Source organism: Oncorhynchus gorbuscha, linkage group LG24 (genome assembly GCF_021184085.1).
Source record: "Oncorhynchus gorbuscha isolate QuinsamMale2020 ecotype Even-year linkage group LG24, OgorEven_v1.0, whole genome shotgun sequence".
Lineage (NCBI taxonomy): Eukaryota > Metazoa > Chordata > Actinopteri > Salmoniformes > Salmonidae > Oncorhynchus > Oncorhynchus gorbuscha.
In genome coordinates this window covers 41,161,390-41,169,359 of record NC_060196.1, presented here as the reverse complement: position 1 = coordinate 41,169,359, position 7,970 = coordinate 41,161,390, and positions in this window count along the sequence as shown.

The following is a 7,970-nucleotide window of genomic DNA, read 5'->3' as shown; positions in this document are numbered from 1 at the left end:
ATGCCTTCCGATTTGACACACTGAACTCTGTCTGCAAAGTAGTTGGTGAACCAGGCACGGCAGTCATCAGAAAAACTGAGGCTACTGAGTCTGCCGATAAGAATATGGTGATTGACAGAGTCGAAAGCCTTGGCAAGGTCGATGAAGACGGCTGCACAGTACTGTCTTTTATCGATGGCGGTTATGATATCGTTTAGTTCCTTGAGCGTGGCTGAGGTACACCCGTGACCGGCTCGGAAACCAGATTGCACAGCAGAGAAGGTACGGTGGGATTCGAGGTGGTCAGTGACCTGTTTGTTGACTTGGCTTTCGAAGACCTTAGATAGGCAGGGCAGGATGGATATAGGTCTGTAACAGTTTGGGTCCAGGGTGTCTCCCCCTTTGAAGAGCAGCTTTCCAATCCTTGGGGATCTCAGACGATATGAAAGAGAGGTTGAACAGGCTGGTAATAGGGGTTGCGACAATGGCGGCGGATAGTTTCAGAAATAGTGTACAGTGATGTAACGATGTGCAAAAAAAGAATAAACATACATTTGGGTTGTATGTACAATGGTGTTTGTTCTTCACTGGTTAACCTTTTCTTGTGGTCAAAATGCTGCTTCTGTGATGGTACACTGTGGTATTTCACCCAGTAGATATTGGAGTTGATCAAAATTGGGCTTGTTTTTGAATTCTTTGTGGATCTGTAATCTGAGGGAAATATCTGTCTCTAATATGGTCATACATTTGACAGGAGGTTAGGAAGTGCAGCTCAGTTTCCACCTCATTTTGTAGGCAGTGTGCACATAGCCTGTCTTCTCTTGTGAGCCAGGTCTGCCTACGGCGGCCTGTCTCAATAGCAAGATGATGTTAATGTGTTAATTTGTTAATTTTTTCAATGTGTCAAGTAGTTATCGTTTTATTTTGTCTAGTTGTGTTACTGTCCTGGGGCTCTGTGGGGTCTGTTTGTGTTTGTGAACAGAGTCCTATGACCAGCTTTGATTAGGGGACTCTTCTCCAGGTACATATCTCTGTACAGTAGGTGATGGCTTTGTTATGGAAGGTTTGGGAATCACTTCCTTTTATGTGGTTGTAGAATGTAACTGCTCTTTTCAGGATTTGATAATTAGCGGGTATCGGCCTAATTCTACTCAGCGTGCATTATTTGGTGTTTTACGTTGTACACGGGGGATATTTTTTGCAGAATTCTTCATGCAGTCTCAATTTGGTGTTGTCCCATTTTGTGAATTATTAGTTGGTGAGCAGACCCCAGACCAGATCCTAATTGGTATGTCAAATTTGATGTTCCTTTTGATGGCATAGAAGGCCCTTCTGGCCTTGCCTCAGCTCGTTCACAGCTTTGTGGAAGTTACCTGTGGCGCTGATGTTACGGCCGAGGTATGTATAGTTTTTTGTGTGCTCTTCGGCAACGGTGTATAGATAGAATTTGTATTTGTGGTCCTGGCGACATGACGTTTTTTGGAACACCATTGTTTTTTGTCTTAATGAGATTTACTGTCAGGGCCCAGGTCTAACAGAATCTGTGCAGAGGATCTAGGTGCTGCTGTAGGCCCTCCTTAGTTGGGGACAGAAGCACCAGATCATCGGCAAACAGTAGACATTTGACTTCATATTCTAGTAGGGTGAGGCCGGGTGCTGCCGACTGTACTAGTGCCCTCGTCAATTTGTTGATATATATGTTGAATAGGGTGGGGCTTAAGCTGCATCCCTCTTTCACCCCACGGCCATGTGGAAAGAAATGTGTGTGTTTTTAGCCAATTTTATCTGCACACTTGTTGTTTGTGTACACCACTTTCTATCAATTTGTATAGCAGATCCTCATGCCAAATTGAGTCAAAGGCTTTTATGAAATCCACAAAGCATGAGAAGACTTTGCGATTGTTTTGGTTTGTTTGTTCGTCAATTAGGCTGTGCAGGGTGAATACATGGTCTTACATACGGTCATTTGTTAAAAACTAAATTTGGCATTTGCTCAGAACATTGGTTTCACTGAGGAAATATATGAGTCTGCTGTTAATGATAATGCAGAGGATTTTCCCAAGGTTGTTGATGATGCATATTCCACTTTTGTGGATAGGGGTGATAATTCCTTGGTTACAAATATTGGGGAAGATGCCAGAGCTAAGGAGGATGTTAAAGAGTTAAAGTACAGCCAATTGGAATTTGTGGTTTGTATATTTGATAATTTCATTGAGGATACCATCAACACCACAGGCCTTTTTGGGTTGTAGGTTTGTATTTTGTCCTGTAGTTCATTCAATGGAATTGGAGAATCTAGTGGGTTCTGGTAGTTTTTAATAGTTGATTCTAAGATCATGTATATGTTTTTGCTGTTTGGTCTTTGTTATAGGGCCAAAAAGATTGGAGAAGTGGTTTAACGTTGTTTTGAGTTTTCAAATTTTCCCAGAAGCCGTTAGATTTTATGGATCCTTCCATTACATAGAGTTGATTTCTGACGTGCTGTTCCTTCTTTATTTTCCTTCTTTTTTGGGGGGGGTCACTTAGAAATGTCCTTGTTAATGAAAGCACACATTTTTTTGTCCGTTACAATAACATCATATTGATCATAAATACAGTGTAGACAATGTTAATGTTGTAAATGACTATTGCATCTGGAAACGGCAGATTTTGTACAACGCTGTGTATTACTCCCTTCACAGATCAGAGCAAACTGTCTCTAACCAGAATAGAAATAGGAGTGGGAGGCCCCGGTGCAAACTGAGCAAGAGGACAAGTACATTAGTGTCTAGTTTGAGAAACAGATGCCTCAGAAGTCCTCAACTGGTAGCTTCATTAACCTGTTAATCCTAACCCCTACTTTTTCGAACATTCTGTTAAAAATCGCGCAACATTTCAGCGCCCTGCTACTCATGCCAGGAATATAGTATATGCATATGATTAGTATGTGTGGATAGAAAACACTCAGACGTTTATAAAACTGGTTAAATCACGGCTGTGACTATAACAGAACGTGCGTTTCATCGAAAAGCGCAGGAAAATCTGATCACTGAAAATGGAAATATATATCCATGCGCGACTTGAACCCATTGATAAAGGTGAACGACATTTAATGGGGCTGAGGTTGCAATACCTACAGCTTCCACACGTTGTCTAGAGTCTTGTCATTTGCCTAGGCTTTGTTCCTTGGTCAAACAGACGCAAGGCAATGCATTTCCTCCGGTCTCCGACCGGATATTTTGGTTGAGAATTACCTGGACATTATTTCCAGATGGACAGCTAAAGAATATACTTCGCCTCGTGATCAATTTGATCGCTTATTAACGTTTAATAATACCTAAAGTTGCATTACAAAAGTATTTTGAAGTGTTTTGTGAAAGTTTATCGTCAACTTTTTTCATTTAAAAAAATGACGTTAAGTTATAAGACGCTATTTTTTTCCGTTTATCACACAGTCTTCATAGATCGATATCTAGGTGTCACGCCTTGGTCATTGTATTTTGTGTTTTTGTTATATGTTTGGGTAGGCCAGGGTGTGACATGGGTTTATATGTTGTTTTTCGTATTGGGGTTTGTAGTATTTGGGATCGCGGCTGATTAGGGGTGTTGTATAGGCTTGGCTGCCTGAGGCGATTCTCAATCAGAGTCAGGTGATTCTCGTTGTCTCTGATTGGGAACCGTATTTAGGTAGCCTGAGTTTCGCTTTGTATTTCGCCCCCTACCCCGAAGAAGTTAAACATAAGAATGAGTGTGAGTTTTTGTCACAACCTGGCTCGTGGGAAGTGACAAGAGCTCTTATAGGACCAGGGCACAAATAATAATAAAATAACAATCAATAATTTTGCTCTTTATTTAGCCTTCTTACACGTACAACTTGATTTGTTAATCGAAAATTGTGAATAACTCACCACGGGTTAATGAGAAGGGTATGCTTGAAAGAATGCACATAACTCTGCAATGTTGGGTTGTATTGGAGAGAGTCTCAGTCTTAAATAATTTTCCACACACAGTCTGTGCCTGTATTTAGTTTTCAAGCTTGTGAGGGCTGAGAATCCATTCTGATATAGGTACATGGTTACAAAGGGCATCAGTGTCTTAACAGCACGATTTGCGAAGGCATGATACTCCAGAAATCTGGCAGTGGCTTCTGATTAAATTACATTTTCACAGAACCCATTGGACTGCAGGCAGGGAATAGAGGAAGGTCCTTGTTAATGCAGAAAGAGAAGAGCTCCAACTTCTTCATTATAGCCTCAATTGTGTCCCGCACACCTCTGCCTCTCTCTCTCTCTCTTTGTCTAGTGCTTAGCTGCTTGGGACAACAGAGGCACAAGTATTAGTGATGCCCATCCCACAGGGAGTCTAGTCTCAGAGCCACAGGGAGTCTGGTCTCAGAGCCACAGGGAGTCTAGTCTCAGAGCCACAGGGAGTCTGGTCTCAGAGCCACAGGGAGTCTGGTCTCAGAGCCACAGGGAGTCTGGTCTCGGTACCACAGGGAGTCTGGTCTCAGTGCCACATGGAGTGTGATTTCAGAGCCACAGGGAGTCTGGTCTCAGTGCCACAGGGGGTCAGGTCTCGGTGCCACAGGGAGTCTGGTCTCAGTGCCACAGGGAGTCTGGTCTCAGTGCCACAGGGAGTCTGGTCTCGGTGCCACAGGGAATGCGATCTCAGAGCCACAGGGTGTCTGGTCTCAGTGCCAAAGGGAGTCTGGTCTCGGTGCCACAGAGAGTCAGGTCTCGGTGCCACAGGGAGTCTTGTCTCGGTACCACAGGGAGTCTGGTTTCAGTTCCACAGGGAGTGTGATCTCAGTGCCACAGGGAGTCTGATCTCAGTGCCACAGGGAGTCTGGTCTCAGTGCCACAGGGAGTCTGGTCTCGGAGCCACAGGGAGTCTTGTCTCAGGGCTACAGGGAGTCTGTTCTCGGTGCCACAGGGAGTCTGGTTTCAGTTCCACAGGGAGTCTGGTCACAGTACCACAGGGAGTCCGGTCTCAGTGCCACAGGGAGTCTGGTCTCAGGGCCACAGGGAGTCTGGTCTCAGGGCCACAGGGAGTCTTGTCTCAGGGCTACAGGGACTCTGGTCTCAGGGCTACAGGGAGTCTGGTCTCAGGGCTACAGGGAGTCTTGTCTCAGGGCTACAGGGAGTCTTGTCTCAGGGCTACAGGGAGTCTGGTCTCAGGGCTACAGGGAGTCTTGTCTCAGGGCTACAGGGAGTCTGGTCTCAGGGCTACAGGGAGTCTTGTCTCAGGGCTACAGGGAGTCTGGTCTCAGGGCTACAGGGAGTCTGGTCTCAGGGCTACAGCGAGTCTAGTCTCAGGGCTACAGGGAGTCTTGTCTCAGGGCTACACGGAGTCTGGTCTCAGGGCCACAGGGAGTCCGGTCTCAGTGCCACAGGGAGTCTGGTCTCAGGACTACAGGGAGTCTGGTCTCAGGGCCACAGGGAGTCTGGTCTCAGGGCCACAGGGAGTCTGGTCTCAGGGCCACAGGGAGTCTGGTCTCAGTGCCACAGGGAGTCTTGTCTCAGGGCCACAGGGAGTCTTGTCTCAGGGCTACAGGGAGTCTGGTCTCAGTGCCACAGGGATTCTTGTCTCAGGGCAACAGGGAGTCTGGTCTCAGTGCCACAGGGAGTCTTGTCTCAGGGCTACAGGGATTCTGGTCTCAGTGCCACAGGGAGTCTTGTCTCAGGGCTACAGGAGGCTGGTCTCAGTGCCACAGGGAGTCTGGTCTCAGGGCTACAGGGAGTCTGGTCTCAGGGCTACAGGGAGTCTTGTCTCAGGGCTACAGGGAGTCTGGTCTCAGTGCCACAGGGAGTCTGGTCTCAGGGCCACAGGGAGTCTGGTCTCAGTGCCACAGGGAGTCTTGTCTCAGGGCTACAGGGAGTCTGGTCTCAGGGCTACAGGGAGTCTGGTCTCAGTGCCACAGGGAGTCTTGTCTCAGGGCTACAGGGAGTCTGGTCTCAGGGCTACAGGGAGTCTGGTCTCAGTGCCACAGGGAGTCTGGTCTCAGGGATACGGGGAGTCTGGTCTCAGGGCTACAGGGAGTCTGGTCTCAGGGCTACAGGGAGTCTTTTTTCAGGGCTACAGGGAGTCTGGTCTCAGGGCTACAGGGAGTCTTGTCTCAGGGCTACAGGGAGTCTGGTCTCAGGGCTACAGGGAGTCTGGTCTCAGGGCTACAGGGAGTTTAGTCTCAGGGCTACAGGGAGTCTTGTCTCAGGGCTAAACGGAGTCCGGTCTCAGTGCCACAGGGAGTCTGGTCTCAGGACTACAGGGAGTCTGGTCTCAGGGCCACAGGGAGTCTGGTCTCAGGGCCACAGGGAGTCTGGTCTCAGTGCCACAGGGAGTCTTGTCTCAGGGCCACAGGGAGTCTTGTCTCAGGGCTACAGGGAGTCTTGTCTCTCAGGGCAACAGGGAGTCTGGTCTCAGTGCCACAGGGATTCTTGTCTTGTCTCAGGGCCACAGGGAGTCTTGTCTCAGGGCTACAGGGAGTCTGGTCTCAGTGCCACAGGGATTCTTGTCTCAGGGCAACAGGGAGTCTGGTCTCAGTGCCACAGGGAGTCTGGTCTCAGGGCCACATGGAGTCTGGTCTCAGGGCCACAGGGATTCTGGTCTCAGTGCCACATGGAGTCTGGTCTCAGGGCCACAGGGATTCTGGTCTCAGTGCCACAGGGAGTCTGGTCTCAGTGCCATGGGGAGTCTTGTCTCAGGGCTACAGGGAGTCTGGTCTCAGTGCCACAGGGAGTCTGGTCTCAGGGCTACAGGGAGTCTGGTCTCAGGGCTACAGGGAGTCTTGTCTCAGGGCTACAGGGAGTCTCGTCTCAGGGCTACAGGGAGTCTTGTCACAGGGCTACAGGGAGTCTCTTCTCAGGGCTACAGGGAGTCTTGTCTCAGGGCTACAGGAAATCTTGTCTCATGGCTACAGGGAGTCTGGTCTCAGGGCTACAGGGAGTCTTGTCTCAGGGCTACAGGGAGTCTGGTCTCAGGGCTACAGGGAGTCTTGTCTCAGGGCTACAGGGAGTCTTGTCTCAGGGCTACAGGGAGTCTGGTCTCAGGGATACGGGGAGTCTGGTCTCAGGGCTACAGGGAGTCTTGTCTCAGGGCTACAGGGACTCTGGTCCCAGGGCTACAGGGACTCTGGTCTCAGGGCTACAGGGAGTCTGGTCTCAGGGCTACAGGGAGTCTTGTCTCAGGGCTACAGGGAGTCTTGTCTCAGGGCTACAGGGAGTCTGGTCTCAGGGCTACAGGGAGTCTTTTCTCAGGGCTACAGGGAGTCTGGTCTCAGGGCTACAGGGAGTCTTGTCTCAGGGCTACAGGGAGTCTGGTCTCAGGGCTACAGGGAGTCTGGTCTCAGGGCTACAGGGAGTCTAGTCTCAGGGCTACAGGGAGTCTTGTCTCAGGGCTAAACAGAGTCTGGTCTCAGGGCCACAGGGAGTCCGGTCTCAGTGCCACAGGGAGTCTGGTCTCAGGACTACAGGGAGTCTGTTCTCAGGGCCACAGGGAGTCTGGTCTCAGGGCCACATGGAGTCTGGTCTCAGGGCCACAGGGAGTCTGGTCTCAGTGCCACAGGGAGTCTTGTCTCAGGGCCACAGGGAGTCTTGTCTCAGGGCTACAGGGAGTCTTGTCTCAGGGCTACAGGGAGTCTGCTCTCAGGGCTACAGGGAGTCTTGTCTCAGGGCTACAGGGAGTCTTGTCTCAGGGCTATAGGGAGTCTTGTCTCAGGGCTACAGGGAGTCTGGTCTCAGGGCTACAGGGAGTCTGCTCTCAGGGCTAGGGAGTCTTGTCTCAGGGCTCTCTGGTCTCAGGGCTAGGGTCTTGTCTCAGGGCTATAGGGAGTCTGCTCTCAGGGCTAGTCTTGTCTCAGGGCTATAGGGAGTCTGGTCTCAGGGCTACAGGGAGTCTTGTCTCAGGGCTACAGGGAGTCTTGTCTCAGGGCTCTGGTCTCAGGGCTACAGGGAGTCTTGTCTCAGGGCTATAGGGAGTCTGGTCTCAGGGCTACAGGGAGTCTTGTCTCAGGGCTA